General features: G+C 47.9%; 1 pseudogene; it reads left to right on the top strand.

Moving 5' to 3' along the window:
• The first annotated feature begins 601 nt into the window (after positions 1-601).
• On the top strand, positions 602-15323 carry LOC140720128 (uncharacterized; annotated as a pseudogene).
• Positions 15324-16337: the final 1014 nt, after the last annotated feature.

Here is a 16337-nt window from a genome sequence, read left to right as displayed (position 1 = left end):
GGAGAGACTACATCTGCTGACCCGTCTGACAGTGACTGGTCAGGGTAGGAGACAGCCGGACAGACTACATCTGCTGACCCTGTCGGTATTAGCCCCAGGACACAGGAGAACACACATCGTAGTTCAATAGTCTCTGCGTTATTATTTAATATATAATTATTGTGTATATTGTTAATCTTTATTTTTAGTAATGTTTGCACAGTGCTAAGTATGTTTTTAAATGTTGCTGCTGTACCGAAAGAATTCCCCACTCGGGATTAATAGTATTTAATAATAATAATTCTCCACCCCTTTATCACTCTCACCAATCAACTTCTCAGCTCTTCACTCCTCCCCGTCTCCGTTTACCCTATCACCTCACCTTCCCCCAGATTCTTACTCCCTCCCTTCCTATCCAGTCCTGAAGAAGGGTCTCGGTCTTAAACGCCGACTGTTCTCTCCTCTCCATAGTTGCTGCCGGCCCCTCTGATTTTCCTCCAGCATTTCCCGTGTGTTGCTTTGGATTTCCGCATCTGCAGATTTTCTCCTGGTTGCTCACATGCGCATGCGCAGAGGTCCTTGGCGGTCCGAACTACCGCGCATGCGCTCCGTAGACGAGAGGCTCACAAGGACCGGCTGCAGGTCGGAGAGGTCTCCGGGAGGGAATTAATCTCCGGTGTCTGAAACGCGATTGAAGGGCTGTTACTGTGAGATCCTGCCGCACTGGTCCTGCACCCCAGGACAGCCCCGATCCGTTCCCTCTTCCTCAGCCCCACGATCCGTACCCGGGCCCCGGGGAGCTTTCAGCTGACGAGCGCTGGAGCCGCAGCCATTTCTGCGGCGCATGCGCATCGCTAGATCGTTCGGTGGCTGACAGATAGGTTTCTCGCTCGTGCGGCCTTTTGGGTAAAGAGGCAGCCATGCGTGACTGCCAGCGTTGTCCCAGTACAGTCGGCGGAAATGTCAGCGAATGTATCTCTCAAACACTGCCGAGGTCCAGCTGTATACATGCAAGGATTAGTAATTCGGAACAAAAATGTATTTCCTAGTTAATCTTGGATGAAAAGTCTACCTTCCAATCAATTAAATTGTCAATGTGCTGTATGGCAAAAAAAAATCCTTCCGTCAGATTTAGTTCCCGCTGGGTAAATAACTCCTTTGTCCTCCAGGACAAGTGACTTGTGGCTTTCACATCACAAAATAACTGCTGCCCTCCCATTCAAGATTGCTGGCATTGACATTAATGGATTCATCACTGTGAATCAGCTGGTGTGGGGATCCGAGTAAATAGAAAATCTCTGGGATTCTACATGTTGTGGCAATTGCTCTTTGTAGTGTTGTGGAGCATGGCCAGAACTTGAAATAATCCCAAAGGACAGAGACAAATTGAACCAAGTCACAGGTTGATTGAATGCAGAAACATCCTCATCCAGACAGGAATACAGTCAGAGAATTTGATGGTCAGCCAGGATGACTGATCCGTGCCTTGTTAGAAGATGAGGAGTTCATATAGAGACGGAAATCCACAGTGTAATTACAATTTCCCTACCACATAGCCCTCTATTTTTCTAAGCTCCATGTACCTATCTAAAAGTCTCTTAAAAGGTCCTATTGTACCCACCCTTTGTGTGAAAAACATACCTCTGACATCACCCTTGTACCTACTTCCAAGCACCATAAAACTATGCCCCCCCTCCCTCCCCCCCCCCATGTTAGCCATTTCAATCTTGGGAAAAAGCCTCTTGCTATCCACACGATCAATGCCCCTCATCATCTTATTCGCCTCTATCAGGTCACCTCTCATCTTCCATCGCTCCGACGTTCACTCAACCTATTCACATGAGGCATGCTCTCCAATCCATACAACATCCTCGTAAACCTCCTCTGCCCTCTGTCTATACTATCCACGTACTTCCTGTATTGAGGGGCCAGAACTGAACACAGTACCAAAAGTGAGGTCTAATTAAGGCCTTATATCTGTAAATCTCCTCTGCCCTCTGTCTATAGTATCCACGTCCTTCCTGTATTGAGGGACCAGAACTGAACACAGTACCAAAAGTGAGGTCTAACTAAGGCCTTATATCTGTGAATCTCCTCTGCCCTCTGTCTGCAGTATCCACGTCCTTCCTGTATTGAGGGACCAGAACTGAACACAGTACCAAAAGTGAGGTCTAACTAAGGCCTTATATCTGTAAATCTCCTCTGCCCTCTGTCTATAGTATCCACATCCTTCCTGTATTGAGGGGACCAGAACTGAACACAGTACCAAAAGTGAGGTCTAACTAAGGCCTTATATCTGTGAATCTCCTCTGCCCTCTGTCTGCAGTATCCACGTCCTTCCTGTATTGAGGGACCAGAACTGAACACAGTACGAAATGTGAGGTCTAACTAAGGCCTTATATCTGTGAATCTCCTCTGCCCTCTGTCTGCAGTATCCACGTCCTTCCTGTATTGAGGGGACCAGAACTGAACACAGTACCAAAAGTGAGGTCGAACTAAGGCCTTATATCTGTGAATCTCCTCTGCCCTCTGTCTATAGTATCCACGTCCTTCCTGTATTAAGGGGACCAGAACTGAACACAGTACCAAAAGTGAGGTCGAACTAAGGCCTTATATCTGTAAATCTCCTCTGCACTCTGTCTATAGTATCCACGTCCTTCCTGTATTGAGGGGACCAGAACTGAACACAGTACCAAAAGTGAGGTCTCACCAAGGCCTTATATCTGTAAATCTGCTCTGCCCTCTGTCTATAGTGTCCACGTCCTTCCTGTATTGTAGGACCAGAACTGAACACAGTACCAAAAGTGAGGTCTAACTAAGGCCTTATATCTGTAAAGTTAACTCAGGGCATTTGAACTCGGTCCCATTGTTGATGAAGGCCTTCTTAACAACACTGTCAATCTGCCCAACAGCTTTGTGTGCACGATTGACACGGACCCCAAGATCTCGCTGATCCTCCATTCTGCCAAGAGTCCTAACATTAATATTGTATTCTGTCTTGAAATGTGACCTACTGAAAGGAACCACTGGGTTGAACCCCATCTGTCACTTCTCAGCCCAGTTCTGCATCCTATTGATGTCCGGCTGTAACCTCCAGACTATCCACAACAACCCCAACATTTGTGTCATCGACAAACTTACAAACCCACCCTTTTAGAAACATAGGAAACCTACAGCACGATACAGGCCCTTCGGTCCACTTAGCCCTCTATTTTCATAAGCTCCATGTACCTATCCAAAAGTCTCTTCAAAGACACTATCATATCTGCCTCCACCACCGTTGCCAGCAACCCATTCTGCGCAGTCACCACTCTCTGAGTAAAAGACTTACCCCTGACATCTCCTCTGTACCTACGCCCCAGCACATGAAACCTGTGTCCTCTTGTGGCAACCATTTCCGACCTGGGAAAAAGCCTCTGACTATCCACATGATCATGCCTCTCATCATCTTAAACACTACTTCCTCATCAAGGTCATTTGTAAAAGTTACAAAGAGGAGGGGTCCCAGCAAAGATCCCTGCTGAACAGCACTGGTCACCGTGCTTCATACAGCATCTACATCCACCCTTTGTCTTCTGTGGGCAAGCCAATTCTGGATCCACAAAGCAAGGTCACCTTGGATCCTTGCCTCATTAATTTCTCAATGAGCTTTGCTTGAGGAACCTTATCAAAAGTCTTACTGAAAGCCATGCCCACTACATCCAATGCTCCACCTTCATCACTGTGCTTTGTTGCATCTTCAAAGAATTCAATCTGGTTCGTAAGGCATGACCTGCCCTTAACAAAGCCATGCTGACTATCCCTGATCAGATTATGTCTCTCCAATTGTCTCAAGTCCTGCCTCCCAGGATCTTCTCCAACCACTTGCCCACCACTGAAGCAAGACTCCATAACATACAGGAGCAGAAGTAGGCCATTTGGCCCATCGAGACTGCACCGTCACTCAATCATGGGCTGATCCAATTCTTCCAGTCATCCGCATTCCCCTGCTTTCACCCAATACCCTTCGATGCCCTGGCTAATCAAGAAACTATCTATCTCTGCCTTAAATACACCCAATGACTTGGCCTCCACAGCCGCTCGTGGCAACAAATTCCACAGATTTACAACCCTCAGACTAAAGTAATTTCTCCGCTTCTCAGTTCCGAAAGGTCGTCCTTCAATCCTGAAGTCGTGCCCTCTTGTCCTAGACTCCCCTACCATGGGAAATAACTTTTCCATATCTAATCAGTTCAGGCCTTTTAATGTTCAGAGTGTTTCTGTGAGAACTCCCTCATTCTCCTGAACTCCAGGGAATACAGCTCAAGAGCTGCCGGACGTTCCTCATGCGGTAACTGTTACGAACACAAAAGTCTCAGCAGCAATGGAACGCCTGGAGTCTGGTTTTGCTGTTAACAAAACACTGTTTTATTAGTAACCACGTCATTTAGTAACTTAAACCAGGTAAATCAAGAGTTAATGCTGTTATGCGTATACAGGTGTAAATGTATAAATCCCCGAACTTCTTCAAGCTTAGGTGGGAAATGATACAGTCTTACGATGGTGTGGTAAGGAAATTCAATTCGGTCCACGGGATTGAAGTGAGAGAGAGAGAGAGATGTGTAATCCAAGTAAACAGATGTTGTCAATCCTCCTCGATGTCCTCCAAATCTTCCAAGTTAGCCAAACATGACCAGTTTAAGAGCGCCATCTTCAAGTGATAATCTACCAACCCAAGCAGGGGTGAGACACACCAGTAGAGGCCACAGGGTTGCCCTCAAACGCACTAATAGTCATGGGTCGATTCCTCTTAATCGATCCTCAGCCCCACCCTTGTGGGCACTGAAAAGTTCAGTGGCAATTCCGCCACCAGCCTTTGTGCATCTGCGTGTCCCAGGAAAGAGACAGTGACGCTTGTTTAAATGCCGGTGTGCTGAACAGCAGCTGTCCATCATGTAGCGTTCTCGTTCTCTCTCTCTCATTCTCTCTCTCTCTCTCTCTCTCTCTCTCTCTCTCTCTCTCTCTCTCTCTCTCTCTCTCTCTCTCTCTCTCTCTTCCTCTCCCTCTCCCCCTCTCCCTCTCTCTCCCCCTCCCTTCCCCTCTCTCTCCCCCTCCCTTCCCCTCTCTCTCCCCCTCCCTCCCCCTCTCTCCTCCCTCTCCCTCTCCTTGCACTGTACGTCTCTCTCTCTCTCTCTCTTACAGGCATGATTCTTAAAGGCACAGTCCATAATGAATATAACTTAAGATTTCATCGCAGTAACCATTTCATACCTGGAATCATTCTCGTGAATCTTCTCTGAGCCATCACCAATGTCAATATATCCTTTCCAAAATGAGGAGCCCAATCCTGTACACAATACTCCGTGTGGTCTCCCGAGTGCCTTATAAAGCCACAACATCACATCACTGCTCTTATATTCTATACCTCGAGAAATTCGCCTTATTCACATCTGGCTCAACCTGGAGGTTCACCTTTAGTGTATCTAGCACAAGGACTCCCAAGTCTCTTTGCATCTCTGCATTTTGAATTCTCTCCCCATCGAAATCATAGTCTGCCCATTTATTTCTTCCACCAAATTGCATCACCACACACTTTCCAACATTGTATTTCATTTACCACTTCTTTGCTATTCCCCTAAACTATCTAAGTCTCTTTGCAGGCTCTCTGTTTCCTCAACACTACCCGCTCCTCCACCTATCTTTTTATCATCAGCAAATGTAGCCATAAATCCTTTAATATCATAGTCAAAATCATTGACATGTATCGTAAAAAGCAGCAGTCCCGACTCTGACCCCTGTGGAACTCCACTGGTAACAGGAAGCCAGCCAGAATAGGATCCTTTATTCCCACTCTCTGTTTTCTGCCGACCAGCCAATGCTCCACCCACTTTAATAACTTCCCTGTCATACCATGGGCTTTTATCTTGCTGAGCAGCCTCATGCAGCACATTGTCAAAGGCCTTCTGAACATCCAAGTACACCACGTCTACTGCATCTCCTTTGTCTACCCTGCTTGTAATTTCCTCAAAGAATTGCAGTAGGTTTGTCAGGCAGGATTTTCCTTTCAGGAAACCATGCTGGCTTTGGCCTATCTTGTCATACGCCTCCAGGTACTCCATAATCTCATCCCTAACAATCGATTCCATCAACTGCCAGCCATTGATGTCATGCTAACGGGTCTATAGTTCCCTTTCTGTTGCCACTGACCCTTCTTAAATAGCGGAGTAACATTTGCGATTTTCCAGTCATCTGGTATAATGCCAAAATTGATCGATTCTTGAAAGATCATTGTTAATGCCTCCGCAATCTCTCCAGCTATTTTCATCAGAACCCGAGGGTGCATTCCATCATGTCCTGGAAATTTATCCACCCTCAGACCATTAACTATCCAGAGCACCTTCTGAGTCGTAATTTGCACTGCACAAACTTCACTTCCCTGATACTCTTGAATGTCTGGTACGCATTCAGTTCCTCGTACTTCTCAGCAACTCTCATTACAGTAATTCCAGCGATATTTTGTATTGGTCCTAAATCTACCCTCGACTTTCTTTTACCCTTTATATACTTAAAAAAATGCTTTCCATATCTTCTTTTATATTAGTCACCAGCTTCTTCTCATAATTCATCTTTTCCTTCCGAATGACCTTCTGTTTTCTTCTGCAAGTTTTTAAAAGCTTCCCTATCTTCTATCTTCCCATTAGCTCAAGCTTCCTTGTATGTCCTCTTTTGCTTTTACTTTGGCTCTGACTTCACTTGTCAGCCACAGTAGTGTCCTTCTTCCCTTTGAAAGTTTCTTCTTATTTGGAATATATCTGCCTTGCATTTCCCTCATTTTTCGCAGAGACTCCACCCATTTCTACTGTGCTGTCCTTCCTGCAAATGTCCCTTTTCAGTCAACTGCAGCCAGTTCCCCTCTCGTCCATTGTAATTTCCTTTATTCCACTGAAATACTGACAAATTGGATTTTATTTTTTCCCTCTCAAATTTCAACGTGAATTTGATCATATTGTGATCACTGTTCCCTAAGGGTTCCTTAACCTTAAGCTGTCTTATCACCTCCAGATCATTGCACATGACCCAGTCCAGCACAGCCTATCCCCTAGTGGGCTCAACAACCAGCTGTTCTTAAAAACCATCCCTCAGACATTCTACAAATTCTTTCTCTTGAGGTCCTCCTAATTCACTTTCATGTTAAAATCGCCAATGATTATCATGACATTGCCTTTCTGACAGGCCTTTTCTATCTCCTGTAATCCACATCCCGACTGCTGTTTAGACAACTGCCATTAGGGTCCTTTTACCCTTGCCATTTAACTCAACCCATAGAGACTCATGACCCTATCATGTGGATAAGATGGTGAGGAAAGTTTTTGGTCTGCTGGCCTTTATAAATCAGAGCATTGAGTACAGGAATTGGGATGTAATGTTACAACTGTACAAGGCATTGGTGAGGTCGAATTTGGAGTATTGTGTACAGTTCTGGTCACCGAATTTTAGGAAAGATATCAACAAAATATACAGAGTACAGAGAAGATTTATCAGAATGTTTCCTGGGTTTCAGCACGTAAGTTACAGGGAAATGCTGAACAAGTTAGGTCTTTATTCTTTGGAGCGTAGAAGGTTGAGGGGGAACTTGATAGAGGTATTTAGAATAATGAGGGGGATAGATCGAGTTGACGTGGATAGACTTTTTCCATTGAGAGTAGGGGAGATTCAAACAAGAGGACCTGAGTTGAGAGTTAGGGGGCAAAAGTTTAAGGGTAACACGAGGGGGAATGTCATTACTCAGAGAGTGGTAGCTGTGTGAAAGGAGCATCCAGTAGAAGTGGTAGAGGCAAGTTTGGTATTGTCATTTAAAGTAAAATTGGATAGGTATATGGACAGGAAAGGAATGGAGGGTTATGGGCTGAGTGTGGGACGGTGGGACTAGGTGAGTGTAAGCGTCCGCATGGAGTAGAAGGGCTGAGATGGCCTGTTTCCGTGCTGTAATTGTTATATGGTTAGACGGTTACACCTTACAATCCTGTCATCTCTTTCCAATGATTTAATATTATTTTTATCCATAGAGCCACACCACCCTCTCTGCCCAGTAACCTATCATTATGATACACCGTGTAATCTTGGATGTTCAACTCCCAACGGCAGCCACCTTTTATCCAAGTTTCAGAGATTGTCCAATTTGCCAATCTGCAGCTGAATTTCAAGATCGTCCATTTTAATCCTCATGCTCTGTACATTCAAATAACACTCTCAGCCCAGGATTTGTTGCTTTCTGTTTTAGCTGCCCCACATCTCTATTGCCCTGTTCCTCATGCCACTGGCTTTGATTAAGCCTCATCTCCTGACTGTTCTTTCTACAATCTCTGTTGTACGCGATCTTCGATTTATTTCTGTTTCCCTTTTCCTCAGCCCCATCACTCCGATTCCCATCCCCACGCCAAATAAGTTTAAACCCTCCCTAACAGCTCTATTAAATGTGCTGGCTAGGATATTGGACCCCTTCGGGTTCAGGTGTAACCCGTCCTCTTTGTATAGGTCGTACCTCGCCCAGAAGAGGCCCCAGTGATCCAGGAATCTGAAGCCCTGCCCCTTACACCAGTCTCTCAGCCACACGTTAATACCCCTGATCATGCTATTCTTGTTCTCGCTAGCACGTAGCACAGGCAGCAATCCCGAGGTTACTACCCTAGAGGTCCTGCCTTTCAGCTTCCTACCGAACTCCCTGAATTCTCTCCTCACGCCCTCCTCCTTTTGTCTACCTGTGTCATTTATACCAACGTGTACCGAGACTTCTGGTTGGTCACCCTCTCCCTTCAGAATACTCTGCACCCGATCTGAGAGATCCCGTACCCTGGCACCTGGGAGGCAACACACCACGCGTGTATCTCTGTCAGGCTTGCAGAACCTCCTGTCCGTTCCCCTCACTATTGAATCCTGTGACTACCGCATTCCTCATCTTCCTCTTTCCCTTCTGCACCACGGAACCAGGCTCAGTGCCAGAGACCCGATCGTCATGGTCGTCCTCTGTCAGGTCATTCCCCCCTCAACCGCATCCAAAGCGAGGTAACGATTACTGAGGGAGATGGCCACTGGGGCACTCTCCACTCACTGGTCTATAATTTCTGGGTTCCCTCTACTCCATTCCCTTAACAAGGGGACAATGTCTTCCAATCCTCTGCTACATCTCCCTTCCTGAGTGGTAATACAAAGGTCATTGCCAGAGGCTCAGCAATCTCCTACCTCGCTTCCCACAGTAGCCCGGGGTATATCTCAGGCTGAGTTGCTCCAGCTTGAGTTGATCTGGGTAAAATTGTGATGCCACAGCTCACATTGACAGGAGATCTTTCAGAAACATGCAAAATTATGAAAGGGGTAGATAAGCCAGAGGCAGGGAAGTTGCTTCCACTGGTAGGTGAGGCTGGTACGAGAGGACATTGCCTCAAGATTGGGGGATGTGGGATGGAGATGAGGAGGAACTGTTTTTCCCTGAGGGTGGTGAGTCTGTGGATTTCTCTGCCTAATGAAGCAGTGGAGGCGACCTCAGTAAATGTATTTGAGACAACGTTTTATAGATTTTTGCATCGTAGGGGAATTAAGGGTTATGGCGAAACGGCAGGTCGATGGAGATGAGTCCATGGCCAGATCTGCCATGATTAATTAAATGGCGGAGCAGGCTGGACCGGCTGTGTTTTCACCACAGACTAAAATCCCACCTGAAATATTCTCCTTCACCCATTGATGTATTTTGCGTTGTTGTTGATCCTTGGAGATAAAGATGTACCTCATTCCAGTTGGAATTGTATCTGTGTCTGAAATGAAGTTTTCTATTGTAACTCAGTGTTATCCACAGGAACCGGGGTGCTGAGAACACACCAGCATTTGTTCACTGGAGATCAGTTCTTCAACTGCATTGATTGTACAAGGGATTCAAACGTCTGACTGTCTGAATTGCCAGATGATTGATCGCAGTGAGATATCATTCTCCTTCTCTCAGTGTGGGAAGGGATTCACTCACAGCCTACCCACAGACAGGCCAGTGAGTTCACCGTGGGGAGATATCATTCTCCGTCTCTCAGTGTGGGAAGGGATTCACTCACAGCCTACCCACAGACACGCCGATGAGTTCACTGTGGGGAGAGGCCATTCACCTGCTCTGTTTGAGGGAGAGGAACTACTCAGTCATCCAGCCTGAAGATACATCAGCAAGTTCACACCAGAGTGAGATGCTCCGCCTGTTCTGACAGTGGGAAGCAATTCATTCTGTCATCGATGCTGAAGATATATCCAAAAATTCACCAGTGAGGAGACGTTTCTCAGAGTGTGGGAAGGCACTGACACAATCAACCACACTACAGAGACACCAGCAAGTTCACACGGTGCCATGGCCTTTCCCCACCTCTGAATGGCGAAACGGATTCATTTAGTCATCTCAACTGAACGAACGTCACCAGTTCACACTGAGAAGATGCCGTTCACCTGCTCAGACTGTGGGAAGGAGTTCACTTCGTCATCTCAACTGAAGGTACACGGGCGAGTTCACACTGAGAAGATGCCGTTCACCTGCTCAGACTGTTGGAAGGAGTTCACTTCGTCATCTCAACTGAAGGTACACAGGCGAGTTCACACTGGGGAGAGGCCGTTCACCTGCTCAGACTGTGGGAAGCGATTCACTCGGTCATCTCACCTACTGAGACACCAGCTGGTTCACACTGGGGAGAAACCATTCATCTGCTCAGAATGTGGGAAGGGATTCACTCGGCCATCTCAACTACAGGAACATCAGCAAACTCACACTGGGGAGAAACCCTTCAGCTGCTCAGAATGTGGGAAGGGATTCACCCGGTCATCTGACCTGAAGGTACATCAGCAAGTTCATACTGGGGTGAGTCCGTTCACCTGCTCTGAATGTGGGAAAGGATTCACGCACTCATCCAAACTACAGAGACACTTGCTGGTTCACACTGGGGAGAGGCCGTTCACCTGCTCTGAATGTGGGAAGGGATTCACTCAGTCATCCAAACTACAGACACACTGGCTGGTTCACACTGGGGAGAAACCGTTTGCCTGCTCCGTATGTGAGAAAGGATTCACACGTTCATCTCAACTGAAGGAACATCAGCGAATTCACACTGGGGAGAAACCGTTCACTTGCTCAGACTGTGGGAAGGAGTTCGCTCGTGCAGCTCAGCTGAGCGTACATCAACGATTTCACACTGGGGAGAAACCGTTCAGCTGCTCTGAATGTGGGAAGAGATTCACTCTGTCAGCTGACATGAAAATACATCAGCGAGTTCACACTGGGGAGAGGCCATTCACCTGCTCGGACTGTGGGAAACGATTCATTCGGTCATCTGAACTGAACACACATCAGTGCTTTCACACTGGGGAGAAACCGTTCATTTGCTCAGACTGTGGGAAAAGATTCACTCTGTCATTTCGTCTACTGAGGCACCAGTTAGTTCACACTGGGGAGAAACCGTTCATCTGCTCAGTCTGTGGGAAGGAGTTCGCTCGATCATCTGGCTTGAAAGTGCATCAGCGAGTTCACACTGGGCAGAGGCCGTTCACCTGCTCAGACTGTGGGAAGGAGTTTGCTGGGTCATCGGACTTGAAAATACATCTGCAAGTTCACATTGGGGAGAGGCCGTTCACCTGCTCTGTGTGTGGGAAGGGATTCACTCACTCATCCACCCTACAGAGACACCAGCTGGTTCACACTGGGGAGAGGCCGTTCACCTGCTCTGTGTGTGGGAAGGGATTCACTCAGTCATCCAACCTTTTGTCACACCAGCGAATCCACACTGGGGAGAGGCCATTCACCTGCTCAGATTGTGGGAAGGCATTTGCTCACTCATCCACCCTTTTGTCACATCAGCGAATCCACACTGGGGAGAGGCCGTTCACCTGCCCTGAATGTGGGAAGGGATTCACTCGGTCATCCAAGCTGCAGAGACACCAGTTAGTTCATACTGGGGAGAAACCATTCACTTTCTCAGATTGTGGGAAGGGATTCACTTAGTCATCTGACTTGAAGCTGCATCAGCGAGTTCACACTGGGGACAGACCATCAGACTATAAGATATAAGACCAGAATGAGGCTGTTTACCCCATCGAGTCTGTTCTGTTATTTTATTGTGGCTGATCCAAATTCCCTCTCTGCTCCAATCACCTGTCTTGTCCCCGTATCCATTCATTCCCGGATCTATCAAGATTCTATCCACCTCTGCCCTAAATGTACATAAAGAATTGGCCTCCACAGCTGCCTGTGGCACGGAATTCCGCAGATTCACCACTCTCTGTCCGTTCTCTGTCATCTCCGTTCTGAAAGGACACCCCTCTATTCTGATGCTCTGTTCCCTGGTCGTAGACTCTTCCACCACAGGAAACATCCTTTCCACATCCACTCTATCAAGCCCTTCCACAGTTTGATAAGTTTCAATGAGATCAGCCCTAATTCCTCTGCTGATACAGGCTCAGGCCCAGTGAACACTCTTTATATGACAATCCATTCAATCCTGGAATCTGTTTTTGGGAACATACTTTGAACCTTCTCCAGTTTCAGCACATCCTTTCTAAGATAAGGGGCCCAAACCTGTTCTCCAAGTGAGGCCTCACCAGTGATTACCAACTTCCCAAATTACATCCTTGCTTATATATTGTAGATCTCTGGAAATGAATGCTAACGTTGCATTTGCCTTCCAGACCACAGACTCATTAGCTGTTAGGGAATCCTGAACATGGACTCCCCGTGTCCCTTTGCACCTCAGTTGTTTGGTATTTTCTGTCCATTTCGAAGAAGTTAACACTTTCATTTCTTCTACCAAAATGCATGAACATACACTTCCCAGCACTGCATTCCATCTGCTGTTTTTTCCCCATTCTCTAAATCTATCTCAGTCCTTCTGTACCCTCTCTACCGAAAACTACCTGCCCCTCCTCATGTCTTCATATCATCTGCAAACCTTGTAACAAAGCCAGCAATTCCGTCTTCCAAACTATTGGAATATAACACAAATCACCAGTCCGAACACAGAGCCCTGAGGAACACCACTAGTAACTGGCAGCCAACCAGAGATGGCTCCCTTTATTCCCAGTCTTTGCCTCCTACCATTCAGCTTGTCATGGTCCGGTCCGTGACGTCTGCGTTCCGGTTCACGGTCCGGTCCGTGGACTCTGGACTCCGGGTCTTCTGGCTGTCCATTGTTTCAGTTGGGCTTAATCACAGGCACCTGATTCTCAAATTGGGGCTGGAATATAAGTGGCCCTGGGTTCAAGTGTGGTTGCTGGTTCATCTTGTCAGTATCCTGTTCTTGCCTCTGTGGGGTTTGTCTTGACAGTATCCTCTCCTTGCCTCCGTTGGGTAAGACAGGCCTGAGGCTGGACTGTTCCCTTCCCTTCCCCTACTATCAGCAACCCACGCCTGAAGCCTTGCCTGCAACCTCACCTGCGTCCTCCCCTGTTATCACTGTCAAGTTTAACCGCTGGAGTGAGACTGGAGCCTTGCCCCGCCACCAGAAGAAACTATCTATCTAGGAGCTTGGAACTGTCTCTTTGTGTCCCCGTGTTTAGTGTCCGTGTATGAGTCCCGGCCCTACGTCCTGTCCCCAAGGAGGGGTCCTGACTCTATGTAAAGCCCCAGCCCTACGTCCTGTCCCCAAGGAGGGGTCCTGACTCTGTGTAAAGCCCCGGCCCTACATCCTGTCCCCAAGCAGGGGTCCTGACTCTATGTAAAGCCCCGGCCCTACGTCCTGTCTCCAAGGAGGGGTCCTGGCTCTGTGTTCTGTGTTCCTGTGCTCGGGTCCAAGGCTCAGTAGGAAGACTGTTTGCCGCTACTCGAGTGGACTGTCATTGTTTGTCGTTCCGTGTACAAGTCCAGTCCAAGTCTCAGGCTCAGTGTCAAGTCCAGTCCGGGTCAAAGTCTCCGAGGAGGTTTCCAGTCCATGTTCAAGGCTCCGAGGAGGTTCCCAGTCCTGTTATCTTGCCACGTCCAGTCCTCGTCTGGATCCGGAGTCCGAGCCCGAGTCAAGACCCAGGTTCCGGGTAACCGTCCAGTCTCTGGCTCGGAATCCTTGTCCAGGTTCCTAGTTCCCAGTTCTTAGTTCCTCATCTAGGTCTCACCTTCCTACTCTGGTCCTAGCCCATGCCCTGTCACCTAGTCTTTTCCAGGGCCTGTGTCATGTCCAGTGTCGTTTCATCCCCACTTCTTTCCTGATACACCTAGTCCTCTCCCTAGTACTTCAGTGTCTGTGTCTTGCATTTGGGTCCGTTCCCAACGCCCACCTTATGGCACAGCCACTGTTTAATCCATGCTAGAGTCTCCACTGTAATACCGTGGGTTTATTCAGCAGCCTAGTGTGTTGCACCTTGTCAAAGGCCTTCTGAAAACCCAAGTATACAACATCTATTTCTTCATTCGGGTTGCTTTTCCAGCAGGAGTTTCACTTGAGGAAACCAATTCTCCTTTGTCGATCCTGCTTGTTGCTTCTTCCAAGAATGCCAACAGATTTGTCAGGCAAGACTTCCCCTTGAGGAAACTTTGCTGACGTTAGAGAAATAGAAGGCTTGAAGACAAATAGAGGGCTATGGGTAACCCTAGGTAATTTCTGAGGTAAGGGCATGTTCGGCACAGCCTGTATTGTGCTGTAGGATTTCTATGTTTCTATGGCATATGGTCTTCAGTGGAAGATTAAAGGCACAGCCTTGCAGCAGTTTTTTTTCGTTGGACCTTTGGGCAGCGGCCAGTCAGCATTTGGGTTTGCTCAGCAAGAACTGAAAGTTGTGCAGGAGCGAGTGGAGCGGTCAGTGTCAGAGTGAATGGAGTCCGAGTGGAGATTCTGAGGCTTTAGCTGTCAGTGATGGGAGCCTTCAGTCAGAGAAGGAAGAATTAAGCTGAAGGTAGAGATTTTTTGCCCCCTTCTTTTCAGTTGCTCAGTGAGAACAGTAGAGATTACAGACGGGGTAGTGGAAAGCTTCTCTTGTGGGATGCGGGAAACCAGGGACACCTCCAGTGCCCCCGATCAGTACACCTTCGAGAAGTGGATCCGGCTGCAGCTTCTAACAACCTGCATTAAGAGGCTGGAACCGGATGAACACCAAATCATTCTAGAGGCTTCAGGGGTGATAGATGGGATGTTTAGAGAGGTGGTTACACCCAAAGTGCAGGACACAGGAAACTGGGGGACAGCCAGGGAAAGGAAAGGGGTGAAACAGCCATACAGAGTACCCCTGTGGTCATCCCCTCAACAACTGGGGTATCGTTCTGGATACTGTTGCGGGGTGTGGGGGTGATCCAGCCAGGGAAAGGAAAGGGATGAAACAGCCATACAGAGTACCCCTGTGGTCATCCCCTCGTCAACTGGGGTATCGTTCTGGATACTGTTGCGGGGTGTGGGGGTGATCCAGCCAGGGAAAGGAAAGGGGTGAAACAGCCATACAGAGTACCCCTGTGGTCATCCCCTCAACAACTGGGGTATCGTTCTGGATACTGTTGCGGGGTTTGGGGGTGATCCAGCCAGGGAAAGTCACAGCCACTGGGTCTCTGTCTCTGTGACTCAGAAGGGAAGAGGGGAGAAGAGTCGAGCTGTGTGATAGGTGATGCATCCATTAAGGAAACGGACTGGATTCTGTGGGGGAGAACGAGATTTCAGGATGGTCCTGTGTGCCGTGGGTCCGGGACATCTCTGGTCGAGTGTTCAGCATTCTTAAGGAAAGGGAATAGTGAACGTCGTGGTCCACGTGGGTACCAATGATATGGGCAGGTGGAGTATTGAGGTTCAACAAAAGGGGTTCAGGGAGTGTGGTGCTAAGTTCAAGGGTTGTAATCTTGGGATTGCCACTGTGCCACGTGCCAGAAACAGGAAGGCTAAGGAATCGGTGCAGGAGGGAAGGTATAAGATTTTCAGATTATTTGAGCCAGCGAGGATTGCGGTGTTGCGTTGGGGGAGAGGGTGGCATCATTGATGGAGGGTGGAGCAGGCAGGTCTCTGTCTCTCACAAACATATGCAGTGTGGGTATGGAGCGTAAGGAAGAGCGGGTTGAGTGGGAGAAGAGTGAGAAGGGGAATGAGGAGGATGAGGTTAGGGCTCCTTCTCAAAGACCCAGACTCACCCACCCCTCCCCCTCTGGAATTGGTCCCATTCCCTACCCCAGGCTGGGGGTGAGCATTGAGTTGCCTTGCCAACCAGAAAATGAATGGTTCAACAACATCTGGTTTACACACTTTGATAATAGATTTACGTTGAGCTTGATCATTGAAATGTACTGTTTGTAAAACGTGTACTGATGAGAAATGGTCTCAGTGAAGGTCCGAGAGTGGAAAATGAACCGGTGTTCAGCCCCACTGCTCCGTGCCGGACAAGAACCCCTATCGGAGTCTGTC

The sequence above is a fragment of the Hemitrygon akajei genome, unplaced genomic scaffold (assembly GCF_048418815.1).
Source record: "Hemitrygon akajei unplaced genomic scaffold, sHemAka1.3 Scf000037, whole genome shotgun sequence".
NCBI classification, from domain to species: Eukaryota; Metazoa; Chordata; class Chondrichthyes; order Myliobatiformes; family Dasyatidae; genus Hemitrygon; species Hemitrygon akajei.
Note: the sequence above shows the minus strand (reverse complement) of the source record. Positions and strands in the feature narration are given on the sequence as shown.